Consider the following 18,074-nt stretch of genomic DNA (forward strand, 5'->3'; position numbering starts at 1 on the left):
CTGCTAGATAAAACAAAATAGGCCTTTCTTATACGGCAGTAATTTTATAACACACCAAATAAATGTGACTGTTTTGGCACAAATGGTCATTTTTATAACACAACAGAATATAATCCAATAAGTATCAATATCAAATGCCTATTACACCTACTACAAGCAAAAAGCTTTATGTTAGGAAATAGTTTCACGTTTCATTCATATGCACCAGCTTCTCTAGCATGGCATCGAAAACTAGTATTACGAAATTTTTATATAAATTTGGAATCGTCTTATTCTTCCATAATTTGTGTGATGTCCTCGTTTCTTCTCCGTCCTCGTTCTAACAAACAATCCTGTCATCACCAATTCTGTAGCTATTGCTGCCACTGTCAAAATTTGTTCGCCGATTAACTTCACTAACCCTGCCAGAATCACTGGTTTGGTTCTCCCGCAATTATTCTCCGGTTAGGCGTTGTTACGTGTTCGTACAACAAGTTTTCCGCGTTACTTCCATAATAGAACTAAAGCGGCTGGTAGCTGGGGACTGTACTACTGGTCATTACTAGTGTAGCGATCTGGCCAAACATTTTCTGTCAAAACTTCATTTTCTTGGTCACACCGAGAAGATAATACATAATCTTTCTCACCTGTTATTCCTGTCAGTCGTTTATTTCCATTCTGATAGTATGAATCTATGGATTTCGCTAGTAATTATAACAACGCTGATCATTCCCACACCCAATCAGCCACATAATCAGACAGCGATTGCCATTCATCCATTTGGCTTTACTCCACTCAGCTCGTATAGCCCCTTTTGTCTGTGGAAAGTTTGTTTCTAGATGCGACGAGGATTCTCCTGACAGACACATCACGTACACTATGCATGCATTCAAAAGTCAGCTTATGATTCATTCAGAAATCAACTTAAAATGTGTTCAAATACCAACAGAGAAGAGTTTCAAAATCATATGGCTAATTGATAGGCAAATGTGCGCTGGATGCTAGGTGCTTTGTGAAACAAGTTCTTTTCCCCTCAAGAATATGAATTAGGCGCCCCCTTTTCCCGGAAGTATCTAGCTGCTTGCTGCGACTGCTTGCACAGCCAACAGCCACATTCCTGTTGACAGAAGCGGGAGAATCTACTACTCAAACGTGACTCTACTGCGCATGCGCATGAGCCCGCGCATTAACTGCTAAAACAAATCGAATGTAAACAGTTGCGACTTCACGCTCATTGGAGGCAATTTGTTGTTATGAAGCACTGCATAGTCTTCCTAAAGCCTTTGACACGTTTTCAATCGGCAGACGCTTGCATGGGCACTTGTGTCGTCGTTGTATATGGCACATTTCCTTTGCAATTTAAGTTATTTTCATTTTTTTCTCTCGTTTATGTTTTATTGTTGAAGTATTATTCTGCAGTAGTGGGATATAGTAATATCCTTTGTTAGTTTGTCGGTTCTTACTAGTCAAAATTACAAAAATTTAACTGAAAGCTAAAACAATGAAAAATTCCCGAAATTCTAAAAATATCCCGGGTTTTTCCCGGTTTTCTCCCGGATGAAAAAAATCCCGGGTTTTTCCCGGATCTCCCGGTTGTCCCGGGTCGTAGACACCCTGTGAAATGACTCGTTTGTCATTGGGTAGTGTGGTACAATTACTAGGGTACAGAAAAATCTGTGCACATTGAGTGCCTAGATTACTGACAAGAGAAATAAAAACTATGAGAAAGAATGTGTGTGAGGGTCTCATGAAGGCCTTTACTGAAGAGTGGAAACAGTGTTTTGAGGGTGTCATTATCCAGGATGAAACATGGTTGTTTTCGTCCGAACCTGAGAGCAAAACCCAATCCACGGAATGGCATCATCCAGGTTCCCTTTGGAAGAAGAAACCAAGACTTTCACGAACAGCACATCGAAAGGTGATGACATTCTTCTGGGCTCAGTGTGGTGTCATTTTCATTGACTTTTGGAACCTGGCTCCACAATTCACTGGGACCATTATTGTTTGTCATTGCACAAGCTGTGACCTGCCATCAAGACCCACAGACCACAGCTTCAGGCTCAGCTCATCAGATTAAACCATGACAATGCCAAACCCCATTCATCACTTATGACACAGGAAAAAATCAGGAAAATGGGTTGGAAAATTTTTCCTCATCCTCCCTACAGTCCAGACTTGGCTCCGCCTGATTTTTACCTCTTTGGTTGTTTGAAGGCTCACCTTTGCGGTAAAACATTTGATGGTGAGAAAGTCCAGCCGGCTGGAGTGGCCGAGCGGTTCTAGGTGCTAAAGCCTGGAACCACGCGACCGCTACGGTCGCAGGTTTGAATCCTGCCTCGGGCATGGATGTGTTTGATGTCCTTAGGTTAGTTAGGTTTAAGTAGTTCTAAGTTCTAGGGGACTGATGACCTCAGAAGTTAAGTCCCATAGTGCTCAGAGCCATTTGAACCATTTGAGAAAGTCCATATTTCCTGTGTCAAAGGATGATGTAAAAGTCAATCCCCAGAATTTTACCAAAGTGATTTTAGATCATGGAAAGAACGTTGGGCCAGATGTGTCACAGCTGATGGAGGCTACAATGAATAGGTTCAATGTATAGCTAAATGTTCCAAGTATGCTCAAAAAATTTCATTCTCCTGCTACAAAAAATAAAAAAATTAGAGAAGACTGTGCAAAACTTTTTGAATGCCCTTTACACTTAATTTTACATTTCTTTTGGGCAATAGTTGCGATATTAACAGTCAGCTATGTGATTTTTGTTGAGAATACTTCTATATTTGCTCTTAATCTCTATTTAATCATTCCAATTCTTCTAGAACAAGACATAGCTACTCAATTACTTGGAATTTCCATTTATTCCTAACATTTATAAAGTATGATACATCAGCTTAATAGATTGATCAGCCATTTCCCAATGCATCGAAGGTCTGTCATACAAAATTTCTAGGCATTCAGTTCAGGCGATCTGAATTGGAAGAAAGAGACTGAATTCACTAGCATATGCTGTAGGTTCCCCACTCAGAATACAAGCTGCTCATCAGTGCTGATAATGTACCATTGTAGTATACAGTCGCTACTTATGGACGGAATGATTTTTTGGGGGCATTCCCCAAATTCTACAAAAACATTTAAAATACAGGAAAAGATTATCAGGGTGATAAAAAAAGCACGGATTCCTGTAGACCCCTTTTTGAAACTCTCAAAATATTGCCACTGCCTTGCTTGTTTACATACGAAATACTAATTTTTCACAAAAGGAAGCATCTCAAAAAAGGAAAATCTCATCACACACAACTATAATATGCACACATTTGAAACTAGGCAGAAGATGAACCTACACTTGAACACAGTAAGAAAAACTTATGCAAAAGAGGAGTGTATCATACTAGAGAATTTATGGAAAATCATAATAAGTAAACCTAATTTACCAAATTTTACTAATTGTCAATTCATAATATAGCTTACATTGCGCTTATCATCTCATTTCACTTAATAACTGCTATTATGAAATGTAGAAGCAATGTAGTCCACCAACATACATTAATGTGCATTTGGATTCTGTCAACAATGCAGTCAAAATGACTACTGCATTGTAAATTAACTAGGTTTACCACTGTCCTATATCACATGTCTCTCCCACATGCCTTTAATCGTAGCACTGTCGGTGTGGGCAGGAGAGTTTTCATGCTCCATGGAAGCTAGAGCTATTCCAGCTGTAGCGCAGCTACTGGCAGGTCTAACCTAGCCGGACAGGTCTTGGCAGAGGAGCCAGACGAAGTGTGCCTCACAACGACCCATCTTATATCCTACATATTCCCTACCCTACCCTTTCCTCAGTTACCATGCCTTTCCTCATCTAATTATCTTACATACCATTGCCTTGAGGTTAGTCTTAGGAGGGATGGAGGCTAAGGGAGAAAACTCTGAAAGAAAATCTGGAGTGGGGCCCCAAAAGTGGTTGGAAGGTGTACTACGTCCCCTCCCAGCAGCTCCTGCAACCGAAGTGATACCAGACATCATAAGATGAGTCAAGACTTCACGGTGTAGGATTCGCAGATAAAAACACCCTCCTAAACAGTACTGTGCCACCATCTGGTGGAACAGAGCGGATTCTTACTTTACAAGTACACTCTTCAAGTGGAACCATCAACATCTTTAATGCATACGCTCCCACCTTATCGTCCAGCATAGAAGAGAAGGATCTGTTTTATGATTTACTCAGCAACAGAATAGTCAAAGTACCTGACTCAGAGTCACTATATATTCTAGGCGACTTTAATTCTCGAGCTGGGTTAGATAATGACATGTGGCTGACTTGCCTGGGTCATCATGGAGTGGGAAAAATAAATGATAATGGGCAGAGACTGCTAGAAGTGTGCTGCTTTCATTGTCTGTGTATCGTAAACACATATTTCCAACATAAAGATCGACGCAAGGTGATCTGGAGACACCTCTGCTCTCACCACTGGCAGCAACTTGATTTTGTCATAGCTAAATGTACAGATCTAAAAAATGTCCTATTGACACAAAGCTATCACAGCTGACTGCAACACTGACCATGCTTTGGTGGGGAGCAGACTGAGGCTCACCCCTAAGAAATATCAACACGCTAAACAGACGTCAACCGCGGATCAATACATATCATGTTCATAGCTCGCAATGAAAACAAGAATTTCCAGTAGTTTTGAAAGTGCTCTATCAAGAAACGCACAAACAGAAATGAATTTTGATAAAAAATGGGCACAACTTTCTCCGACGCCATCTACAACTTGGCAGTATTGGCCTATGGAATGAAAGAGAACAGAAACAAGGACTGGTATGAGCAAAATTTGGAGGATATGGAACCAGTCACTGAGGCAAAATGGAAAGCTTGCTTATAAAAGAAACCAAAATGGAAGAACTAGGGATGACTGACGAGAAGCAAAGAATGGGACACAACAGACATCTAGGAGATGCGCAAATAACTACTGGTGAAATTTATGTGCAGATATACAGAAAGCTGCCTATTCTGGGGACATTAAGACAATGTACGATGGTATTAAGAAAGCAGTTGGTCCAACTGTCAGAAAAACGGCTCCTCTGGAGATAAGTTATTGCTGATGAAGGTAAGCAGATGGAGCAGTGAGATGACAATTATCTCGAGCTGTATGCAGCTGAAAATGAAGTAAGGAAGGATGCACTTGATGTCATCAAACAAATGCCAATTATGGAAGAGCTTGATGCAATGTCCACTATGAAAGAACTTGGCAGAGCGATAGATTGCCTAGCTAATGGAAAGGCTCCAGGTGAAGATGGGATCCCTGCCGAGATTATTAAGTATAACATGCCTGCCTTTTACAGCACCTACATTCACTTCTCACAACAATTTGAGAAGAAGCCTACATCCCGCTAAGTACGTGAAATTCAACGATTGTTACTTTGTATAAACAGAAAGGAGACAGAAGTGATTGCAACAATTACCAAGGCATTTCACTGTTGAGTGTAGTTGGGAAGGCTTATGCAAGATTCATCCTAATGCGATTGTAATTCCTAGCATTTAGAATCTACCCACAATCTCAATGTGGCTTCAGACCTGGCTGATCAACCGTGGACATGATTTTGTCTCTACAACAACTGGAAGAAAAGTGCCGTGAGCAGCAGAGACCACTGTATATTGCTTTTGTTGACCTCGTCAAAGCATTTGATTTAGTGAGCAGAATTGGGCTCTTCAAACCGCTGCAGAAGATTGGATGCCCATCCAAACTACTGCAAATAACTGTCTCTTTCCATGAGAAAATGCAAGCAACAGTCTGTTTCAACAGCAAAACATCGGAAGCATTCCCTGGTGTAAAGCAGGAGTGTGTGTTAGCTCCTACTCCGTTTGGCATTTTCTTTTCCCTTCTGCTGAGATTTGCTTTTGAAGACTGTGAGGAGAGAGTGTATTTACATACAAGTTCTGATGGAAATCTCTTCAACATTGCCCGTCTCAAGGCCAAGAACAAAGTCAATACAATTGTTATTTACAAGTTGTTATATGCAGACACTGCAGCTCTGGCAGCAAACTCAGAGGACGAGCTGCAGTATCTAATCAACAAGTTATCACATGCATGTGGAAAATTTGGTCTTACCATCAGCCTCCAAAAGACTAAGGGGACCACCAACCTTCCATCCATCAGCATTGACAGCAATCCTCTCCAGGTAGTTGATGATTTTACCTACTTGGGATCTACAATATGTAGCAACTTGTCTGTGGACACTGAGATTACCAACAGAATTGCAATAGCATCTGCTATCATGGGTAGACTGAAAAACAGAGTATGCAAGAATGGACCACTCACATTAAAAACTAAATTGCAAGTATATAATGCTTGTGTTATCAGCGCCCTTTTGTATAGCTGTGAGACACGGACAACTCTCGCTAAACACAAATCCCAACTGAACAGCTTCCATCTCCGTTGTCTCCAGAGGATCCTTCAGATCTCTTGGATACAGTGGAACTTCAATTTTACATTCTCAGATTGTAAGTTTTTCGCAATTCTACACCATAAATTCGTAGCGCCTGTGAAACATCTGTATGATCAATGCTAAAAATTTCCCGATTTTATGTTTCTTCCTAGTAAGGTTTACCTCGATTCCATGTTCTTATTCAGTGTCTCACTTGACTTCATCCTGTTTTCTTTCTATTGACATTTGATGTGACTGAACGAGTTATAAGTCGCACAAATTACAGATTGTTCCCACTACGGAGGGTGGTGGAGTTAAGGAAATATTTTAGGCCATTATGGAGAGGGGAGACACAAGAGAGGAAATGCTGACAAAATCCATGGGGCATTGCCAACACAACTTGCAACGTTTAGCTTCACTATGCAATTACGATACAACTACTACTAGGTTGCAACAGCAATGGAAAAACGAGGACAGTCCACACAAAGCGTTCTGGAGCGAACCAGTATGTGATGGAGAGGACCAGTGGCCACCTTTTCTTGTGCCACTTATAACTCAGTCTGCTCTTTTTGCAAGTATTTCCGATGTACTGTGTTCAGCAACAATATCGACTGTCAACCTTTTAATCATCTCAAACAACATGGTTGGTCAGAATCGAGACAATGTCGGCCATTTCCGGCTAGTGAGATCTTATTGGCTGGCAACTTGTTACTTCACCCGACAGCAATCTGCAGTATTGCCAACACACACAGTTTGCACTTTGAACTTGTCACTTGCTGTGGTGAAAACATAGCAGGTTTTGTGTAAGCATGTATATAGAAACAAGTGGTACTTATTTATACCAATGAATATGAAATAAAGTTAAGCCTGTTGTGATTTGAGTATTTTCTCTGTCTCAGTAATCCATTACATTCGCTTGCCATTCCAACACATTAAACACCACTGACAACTGCAACAAAGACAAAGAAGCCATTGCACAACTGTTCATTGAACATGTCCTGTTAATTTTGGTGCTGCACGTAGAAAATTGAGTAGCCTACATTGGCTGCAGTCAGTAGAGGCATCATACATTCCGGATTCTGTCGACAGGCTCTAAGCAGAACTACTGCAAGTACAATTAATGCTCAATAGTGAAGGGTGTAAGACGTATAAGTATATAAATTAAACCCAAGTGGAAGCCACAGTCACTCCATCTGCTATACACTGATCACATCAGCCATACTTTGGAACAAGCTACTAACTAAACTTGATGTTTATCACTCTTTATGCTAGAAGATCCTGCATTAGTGTGATGTCACCATCTATACAACTATTGGCTGCAGGTGGAAAACAGAGATCCGAGATGTTGTATTCTGGCAATTTTCACCATATTTCAGTTTATTTCACAATGTAGGCCACAATTTTTTTACCATTTGGTTTAGTTCACCATGTTCATCTATTTTTGCTTTTTCCTGGGTGAGCACAAAGGAGAGATCTCTGAAAAACGCATGTTTTGATGTTTAATTTGTGGTTGTAGCACGTCGGAAAACAGCTCGATTACCTTGTACCCAGACACCAGTTTCACTTTTTTGACAAGTTTTTACTAGCTGTTACACATCTGTGATTTTTTAAAAACCGATGAAATTCATTAACAAATTATTGTATAAACATTGTATTGTACATTTAATTTCCTTCACTTATACACATTTTATACAGCATATTGGATAAGATTGTTATTTTTAATCATATATGCCAATTAAATATGTTTTTGCTCTTATTTTGGGGATTTTAATGTATTCCTCAAATCTGCATTTTTCTCAACTTTGTGTTCTTTTAAGTCTGGACCGCACGAAAACATAAAACAGAGGTTTCACTGTATCCACAATAACCTGTAGGAGAAAACTAGTGTGTTCACAAATGAGCAGCAGTGAACTCTTAGACCATAATAAATTGCAATTTCCCATCATTGTTTATCGCAAGCCCGAATGCAATGAACACCAATCATACTGACTGTATCACTTCAGCCACATTACTTAATAACACGCTCGACTGGGTGTGAAATGAAATTCTCACTTGGTATTGGGGAAACTGGCGGTTTTAGTTAATGTGCGATGCATCATCTTTATGTGATACACAGGCTACTGTGTGAAGGAAAGGATGAACACGAGGGACTGTGGTACCCTGGTACCCATAACAATAACACGAATGACTATGTCAGATTAATTAGCTAGCAGCTATTGATGCAATGACAAAATGTAAGTTTGAAGAAAAGAAAAGTAAGTAGTTAAAGGCATTTACTACCAGAAGAAAAGTGAACATTACTGCTTTCTGAAAATCCAAATTTCACAGTTAAAATAATAACAGTATCAGTGATTTTTCATATTTGCACAGAGTAAAGTTAATCATTCAATGTCTCAACTCTAAAGAGCTCCAGTCATGGATGCAACTGGAAGCCCAACGAGTGAAGAGAATTATTACAAAAGACTGACACCTTGCAACAAGAACAGTACACCCAAACACAATTAAAAATAAAAATGTTTAATACCAAAGAAGTCCAAGTTGGAATATCAACAATTATAAAAGGCATAGACTGCTTCTTACTGTAAAGATGGCATGTTGAGTTCCAGACAAGCACAACAAAAGACTGTTACACACTCGAGCGTTCGGTCAAAAGCTACTTTACAAAAGAAAGGAAAACACACACACACACACACACACACACACACACACACACACACACACCACACACACAAAACTGCAGCAGTTGTGTTGAACGAAAGTGGCAATCCGGAGTGGTGCAGGGAAGGAGGAGGGATTGCAGAGTACGGATGGGAGAGAAGTGCACTGTATGGTGGAGCGTGCAGGAACTAGGAGGGAGCATGACAAGACTTCCACCAGACGCAACGTCACAAGGCTGTGGTTCAGAGAGGTGGGGATGGGGGAGCGGGAGTTAGGTAGCAGAAAAGGAGAGGAGTAGGAAGGGGAAGGGGAAAGACAGGTGCAGGTGGGTGCATTCGCACAGAGCAGCACACAATGAGGATGAGGGAATATGAATTGGGAGGAGGTGATAGGACAGAAGGGGCAGAAACTGTTGGGTGGTGGGTGTGGGGACATTAGGTTACCATAGGTTGATTTTGGGATTATTTTGGGAGCGGAGAAGATGTTGTAAGGCTAACTCCCATCTGTGCAGTTCAGAAAAGCTGGTGGTGGATGGGAGGATCCAGATGGCTTGGGTTATGAAGCAGTCACTGAAATCAAGCACGTTACGTTCAGCTGCATGTCGTGCCACAGGGTGGTCTACAATGCTTTTAGCCACAGTATGATGGTGGCCATCACTCCTGACAGATATCTGGTTGGTAGTCATACCAATATAAAAAGCTGTGTAATGATTGCAGCAGAGCTGGTATATGACATGACTGGAACAAAAAGTGTTGTGTGAGTGGACTGGGCAGTCTCGCACCTGGGTCTTCCACGGGGGTTTGATACTTCTGGCAAGGGATTGGGATAGGGATTGGGAGTGGCACAGGGAACAACCAGGGTGTTGTGGAGGACAGGTGGTTGTCGGAACACCACTTTAGGACGGGTGGCAAGTATTTCGGTTACTACGTCTGTCATTTGAGGGCATGATGATAGGTAATCAAAGCCCTGGTGAAGGATATGGTTCAGTTGTTGCAGTCCGGGGTGGTACTGGGTGACGTAGGGCACACTCATTTGTGACTGGTTTTTGGGATTAGTGGGAGATTGGGGTTGTGAGGGGAAATGACAAGGCAGATCTGTTGGCGGACTGGGTATGGCGGATAGTGCCAATGTGTGAACACCCTGGTAGGATCTTTAGCATACTGGGAAAGGGAGTTTCTGTCACTGTAGATATGCGGCGCCCCCATGTGGCCAGGCAGTATGGGACGGATTTTGTGGCGTGGAATGGATGGCAACTGTCAAAATTGATGTACCACTTGTAGTTGGTCAGTTTAATGTTGACAGAGGTGTGGGTGGAATCATCAGATTGGTTGGTTGGTTTAAAGGCGGGCGAAGGGACAAAACTACGAGGTCATCGGTCCCTTGTTCCTAATAAAACAATGCCACAAGTGTGATAATAAAATAGATGAAACATATACCACAAAACGGAAGGCACGCTACCAGAGGGTGGCAAGGGTAGCACTGGTCGATAGCTTGTAGTCAGTATATAGGAGAAATGACTCACCAGGGCATGAGCGGATGTACTCTAGAGCACGAGATATGGCCGCCAGCGCTGCAGTTAAAACACTGCAGCCAACTCGCAAGGAGTGCTGCTCAGTATGTCCTCCATGAACATATGCGAAGCCTACGTGACCGTCAGCCATTGAGCCGTCGGTGTAAACCACTTCAGAGCCCCGGAACACATCAAGAACCGAGAGGAAGTGACAGCAGAGAGCAGCAGGGTTAACGGAGTCCTTAGAGACATGCAAAAGGTCCAGACGAAGCTGCAGCCGAGGCGTACACCATGGAGGCGTACATGAATGGACTACAAGTAGAGGTGGTAAAGGGAAGAACTCCAGTTCAGAGAGAAGGGACTGCACACGAATCGCAATCATTAGCCCTGATCTGGGCTGCCGACGCAGGAGATGGACTGCCGTGGGCGGGAAAAGCAGACGGTAATTCAGATGCTCAGGGGAACTATGAATGTGTGCTGCGTAACTGGCTAACAGATGCACACGTCTGATCTGCACTGGAGGGACACCAGCTCCACCAGTACACTGGTCACGGGACTCGTCCTAAAAGCTCCTGTCGCTAATCGAACCCCACAGTGGTGCACGAGGTCGAGTAAATCCAATGCTGAAGGCGCTGGCGAACCATAAACCACACTCCCATAGTCAATTTGGGATTGGACAAGGGCTCTGTAGAGCTGCAACAGCATACAACGATCTGCACCCCAATTGGTGTTGTTCAGGCAACGGAGGACATTGAGGTGCTGCCAGCACTTCTGCTGAAGCTGACAAAGATGAGGGAGCCAAGTCAATAGAGTGTCGAAAACCAGCCCTAGGAACTGATAGGTCTCCCACTACAGTGAGTGAATCGTCATTAAGGTAAAATGCAGGTTCCGGATGAACGGTACGATGCCAACAGAAGTGCATGACACACGACTTTACGGCTGAAAACTGGAAGCTGTGGGCTAGAGCCCAGTGCGCCTTGTGGATGGCTCCCTGGAGGCGTCGCTCAGCAACAACAGTACTGGAGCAGCAGTACGAAATGCAGAAGTCATCTGCATACAGAGGTGAGACAGAGGGCCCGAAAGCTGCTGCTAGAGTGTTAATGGTCACTAAAAATAGAGACACACTCAATACAGAGCCCTGCGGGACTCCATTCTTCTGGATATGGATGGAACTATGGGAGTCACCAACTTGGACAAGGAAAGTACGGAGCGAAAGGAAGTTTTGGATAAAAATCGGGAGTGGTCCCCGGAGACCCAACTCATAGAATGTGGCAAGGATATGATGTCGCCAAGTCATGTTGTATGCTTTACATAAGTAAAGACGGTAATCAGGTGTCGCCATCTGGAAAAGTCTGTTTGGATGGCAGACTCGACGGACACGAGATTATCAGTGGTAGAGCGACCCTGGCGGAAGCCGCCCTGACATGGAGCCAGCTAGCCACGTGACTCCAGGACCCAACCCAACCGCCGACATACAATACGTTCCAGCAGCTTACAAAGAACGTTCGTGAGGCTGATGGGCCGATAGCTATCCGCATCAAGCGGTTTTTTACTGGGTTTGAGCACCGGAATGATGGTGCTCTCCTGCCACTGTGATGGAAAGACACCATCACACCAGATCCGGTTGAAGATGACGAGGAGATGTCGCTTGTAGTCAGATGAGAGATGTTTAATCATCTGGCTGTGGGTGCGATCGGGCACAGGAGCTGTGTCGGGGTAATGTGCAAGGGCACTGAGGGGTTCCCACTCTGTAAATGGGGCATTATATGATTCACTGCATCGTGTGGTGAATGAGAGGACGTTTCCTTCCAGCCACCGTTTGAGTGTGTGAAAGGGGGTAATTCTCTGACGCAGAGGCTCGAGCAAAGTGCTCAGCAATCGCGTTTGCGTCGGTACATAACTCGCCATTTATGGTAACACCGGGGACAGCTGTTGGGGCCTGGTACCCGAAAAGACATCTGATCTGCCCAGACTTGGGAAGGTGATGTGTGGCACCCAATGGTGGAGACATATCTCTCCCAGTACTCCTTCTTCCGTTGTCTGATAAGGTAGCAAACCCGTGCACGGAGCCGTTTAAAGGCTATGAGATGCTCCAGGGAAGGCTGCCACTTAAGCCACTGCAGTGCTCGCCGATGCTCCTTAATTGCTTCAGCGACTTCCGGTGATCACCATTGGACTGCCTTATGCCTCGGGCACCCTAAATAGTGAGGGATCACATTTTCTGCAGCAGAAACAATTGTGCTAATCATCTGCTCAACCATCAAATCGATGTTACTGTGTGGGGGGAGATTCAGCGGTGACAGCAGAGGTGAACGTTCCCCAGTCCGCCTTGTTCAAAGCCCATCTGGGCAGGCATCCGTGCACCTGAAACTGGGCAGTAACAGAAATATGGGGAAATGGTCACTACCACACAGGTCGTCATGTGCTCTCCAGTGGGATGAGAGAAGTCCTGGGCTACAAATTGATAAATCACTGGCCGAATAACTACTATGAGCCACACTGAAATGTGTGGCAGCCCCAGTATTTAAGAGGCAGAGGTCAAATTGCGACAGTGAAGTTTCGACATCTCTGCCTCGGCCAGTAAGCTTGGTACCATCCCACAAGGGGTTATGGGCATTGCAATCTCCCAGAAGTAGGAAAGGTTTAGGGAGTTGATCAATCAGTGCAGCTAATACATTCAGGGGTACTGCACCAGCTGGAGGAAGATATACATTACAGACAGTTATTTCCTGCATCATCCTTACTCTGACAGCCACAGCTTCAAGAGGGGTTTTACGGGGCACATGTTCACTAAAAACCGAGTTTAGGGCATAAACGCAAACTCCACCTGACACCCGATTATAGTCGCTATGGTTCCTTTAATATCCCTTATAGCTGCGGAGGGCAGGGGTCTGCATTGCTGGGAACCAGGTTTCCTGGAGGGCAATGCAGATAGCAGGTGTAAAGCTTAACAGTTGGCGTAGCTCAGCCAGGTGGTGGAAAAAACTGCCACAATTCCTCTGGAGGATGACATCATGAGACTGGGAAGGCATGGAACATTCAATGAGGCAGTTTATTGCCTGAGCAGTCTATAACCATTGTGTCTGAGGGTCTGGCGAGATCTAGGTCCTCAGCGGACACCAAAATCTCCACCCCATCCTCAGCTGCAGAGCTTGTAGGTAGCGGTGGTGTGGGTGCCACTGCAATTTCCTTGGTCTTAGGGGTTTTCTTTTTGGATTTCTCTTGCTGCTCCTTGGGTTTCCCTGGCTCGGAGGACTTCACTGGCTCAGTCTCTGGGACTGAGGATGAGTGTGAAGCCCTATGACCAGGTGCGTTTGGGCTCTTCAGCCACTGGCGGCTGTTGTATTTCCTTTCCCACTAGACGAAACCTGGGAAGGGAGTGACCCAAGGGAGCCCTTCCTAGTGAAAGAAGCCGAAGAAGACTTACACTTCTCCGGCTTAGAAGTGGGGACAGACGTCCCCGATGGTTGGGGGGGGGGGGGGGGTATTGCTCCTGAAGTAGGTGGTGCAGGAGCAACAGGGAGGGAAATGCCCCCACCATCAAGGGGGCAGGTGTAATCTTCCGGCTCTGAGGGGTGACCTAGGCTAGCGGAGCTGATGGTGCCAGAACTGTTGTAGCGGGGGCGTAAGACGATGTCGATGTCATATGCACAGGATACAGGTGTTCAAATTTTCTCTAGGCCTCAGTGTAGGTCAGTCTGTCCAGGGTCTTGTACTCAAAGATTTTCCTTTCTTTCTTGAGAGTCCTGCAGTCAGGCAAGCAAGGCGAATGGTGCTTGCCACAGTTGACACAGATGGGAGACAGGGCACATGGAGTATTGGGCATGTGACGCTAGAAGTACAGAGGGAAGACATATGGCCAAACTTCCAGCACTTAAAGCACCGCATTGGGGGAGGGATATAGAGCTTTACATCACACCAGTAGACCATCACCTTGACCTTCTCGGGCAATGTATCACCCTCAAAGGCCAAGATGAGGGCACTGGTGGCAACCTGATTATCGTTCGGACCCTGGTGGACATGCTAGACGAAATGTACACCTCGCCGCCCTAAACTGGCGCACATCTCATCGTTGGACTGCAAAAGAAGGTCTCTGTGAAATATGATACCCTGGAACATATTTAAGCTCTTACGGAGTGTGATGGGTACAGAAACAACCCCCAGCTTGTCACAAGCAAGTAACTCCCGTAACTAGGCAAGGGATGCTGCTTTGATCAAGACTGACCCAGATCTCATTTTGGACAAGCCCTCCACCTCCCCAAACTTGCCCTCTAAATGCTCAACAAAAAAAAACTGAGGCTTCATCGTCATGAAAGATTTCCCATCAGCTCTCAAACATACAAGGTACCAGGGTGAATAAGATCTGCTGCCATCCTTAGCCTGACGTTCCTCCCATTGTGTGGCCAGGGAGGGGAATGATTTGGGGTTGTACTTCTGTGCGTTGAATTGAGCTCGTGATCGCTTAGAGACCGCTGGTGTTCCACCACCAGCAAGAGATGATGGACTATGCTTAATCACGTCTCATCCGCCCTGATGCCACCCACTCCGACCAGGGGCCCTTCCCATGGGCTCCACCCAGCTGCAGCAAAGGCCACCTGGCAGGATGACCATTGCTGGGAGTCTCGATGTCCCAGGGGGATGGTCATCTACCCCTTGGCATACGTGGGGAATTAATGGTGCAGGCATCAGCACAGCAATTCCTGTGTGGTCAGGGGGCTACAACCAAAAGGGTACATGGCGGCCCCACCACAATGGACTGGTTACCGTGCTGGATATCAGGTGCAAAGAAGTCCGTGGTCATCGTCAATGCAGAAATCGACACTTCATAGAGCATGGTGGAAAACGCAACCAAGAAGGTGTCCTCACCCACGAGATGGAGAATGGGCAGGCAATGCGACGACGAGAAAGTGGGGTAAAGATTTCAATGCACGATGGACACGATGCACCTTGTAAGGCGCCCTTCCCCAACTGGCTCGCTCTTAGGGAAAATTTTGAAGAATGGAGGTCAAACCCTACAGGGGACCACCATATAAAGGCCAAAACATGTGAAACTCCTTTTAGTCACCTTGTACAACAGGCATGAATACCTCAGGCCTATTTTAACACCCGCAGGGAGGGGGGGGGGGGGAGGGGGGGATGTCTAAGAAGATGGCGTGCTGGTTTGAGAAAGACTAGGGGAAGTAAATGGTAGAAGAGTTGAGGTTGTAAAGGAATGAGAATAGGTTGTCTTGGTCCAGGGTGATATTATCAATGAGCCTGAACCAAACCAAGAGTTTGTGCTTTTGGGAGACTAAGAAAGTTTCCTCTATATGGTCCACAAACAGGTTGGCATGGGAGGGTGCCATGCAGGTCCCCAATGCTGTGTCACAGATTTGTTTGTATACCTTCCCTTCAGAGAAGTAGTAGTGTGTTAGAATGAAGTTAGTAAGGTGTATGGGGAATGAGGTAGTGGGTTTGGAGTCAGGGGAGATGTAGTTTTCAACAGTGGCAAGACTATGGGCATGAAGGATGTTGGTGTATAAGGAAGTGGCAACAAGAGTGACGATTAGGGATCCGTGAGGTGAAGGGTTGGGGACAGTTGAGAGTTGGCGAGGAAAGTTTTTGGTATCTTTGACATGGGATGCTAGATTTTGCTCAGCTGGTTGGAACTGTTGGTAAATGAGGGCTGAAATTCTTTCAGTGAGGGCACAATAACCGGCTCCAATGGGGCATCCAGGATTGTAGTATGTTTGGTTTTCGAGGAGCTCATAGAAGGTAGGTGTGCAGGGTGTCATAGGGGTGAGGAGGGAAATGGATTCAGGGGAGAGGTTCTGGGAAAGGCCTGATGCTTTAAGCAAGGATTGCAGGTTATGATTGACTTCTGAGATGGGTTCACTCTCACAAAGTTTATAGGCAGATGTGTGAGACAATTGGTAAAGGCCTTCCACCAGGTAGTCACTGAGATTCATAATGACAGTAGTGGAATTTTTGTCTGCAGGTAGGATGATTAAGTGAGGATCGGTTTCAAGGCTGTGTACAGTTGTCTTTTTTCTGCTGAAAAGTTGGTGTTGTTAGGAAGGGTCTTGGAGAAGGTTGGTGAGGCCAAGTTGGGGAGGTAAGGAATTCCTGGAATGTGCCTTGGGTTAGTTAGGTGTGGAGGGGATCACAGTTGTATGGTGGTATGAACTGGGAGAGATAGAATTCAATGTTGAGATTAGGTTGGGTTTACTTGGAGTGATTGGTAGCAAAAAAGTATTTCCATTGCAGGGATCAGGAGAAGCTAAGCACAGGTCTTTGACAAATCTAACATGATTAAATTTGGATGTAGGGCTACAGGTGAGGCCTTTGGATAGGACTGGAACTTCTGTGGGACTGAGGACTTTGGTGGAAAGGTCAACAACAATGTTCCGGGATTGTTTCAGCTCTCGAGTTAGTGGAGTGTTGGTGGGGAGTTTTGGGGATGTGGCAAGTTGAATCCCTTGCTCTCCAGCACATGGAAGAGCCTTCCAGACACCACCTCCATAAATTATCAAACCTAGCGACATCCTACTGCCACCTGGGGCACCACTATCAAACCCCTAACTTGCCCACAGTGTTCCTTCTTGTCAACCTCTTGTAGCACCCAGACTCCGCCTAGCCTACCTTTTCAGATATGCTAAATGCACTGGTCTTCTTATGGATGCACAAATTTCTACCAACTTTGGCCCATTGACATTTGTACCCTCTTTTTCTGAACCGAATGTGCCGCAATCTCTGTTTCCTCAGCATTCTCCAAATTTGATTATTAAACCATAGAGGGTCCCTTCCATCCTTAATCCACTTACTTAACATGTACGTCTTCAGAATGCAATTTACAATCAGTTTAAACTTTGGCCATAATTCCTCTGTTTCCATCATACTTGAGCTAAATGATGTCCATTCATTGTGTAAGTGGGATGCAAACAACTGCTTACCTGGATTTTCTAGCATAAACACTATCTCAGATTGTTGACGGATTTATTAACACTATCACCACTACGATGACATCGTGATCAATAATCCCGGTCTCTATACTGACACTGTTGATAATGTCAGGTATGTTTGTAGCAACAGGATTGTTCAGGAAAGTTCCCATAGACATCTCAGTACATATTCAGTAGTTTAAGTTGCCTCCAACTAATACTGGACGATTTGGATATTTCCGGAACGACCCTAAAACTGTCACAACAGGATCAGGGGCTGGTAAAAACATCCAACAATTAACTTTATGTCACTCAGACCTGTTACGTGTGTCCAAATAACTTCACTGTCGCACTCAAATTTGAACTCTATAGAAAAAATATTTGTGTCAACTGCATTTAATACTCCCCTTCATACGGAATCTAATCTTTCCAATACTCCAGTCCTGTCATAGGCTTATCCTACCACATCAGAGGCTGGGCCACAAGCTGTGTCATGTACCATCTCTGCTGCAAACATTCCACAGTTTTCTACAGTGATATGACTACCAACCAGCTATTCACCACGATGAATGGCCACCACCAAA

General features: G+C 44.6%; 1 protein-coding gene across 2 annotated transcripts in view; it reads right to left on the reverse strand.

The window, feature by feature from the left end:
• Positions 1-18,074, reverse strand: part of LOC126101610 (protein strawberry notch) — a 274,618-nt gene that overhangs the window by 71,465 nt on the left and 185,079 nt on the right. The window lies entirely within an intron of this gene.

This window comes from Schistocerca cancellata, chromosome 9, assembly GCF_023864275.1.
Source record: "Schistocerca cancellata isolate TAMUIC-IGC-003103 chromosome 9, iqSchCanc2.1, whole genome shotgun sequence".
Taxonomy (NCBI): Eukaryota; Metazoa; Arthropoda; class Insecta; order Orthoptera; family Acrididae; genus Schistocerca; species Schistocerca cancellata.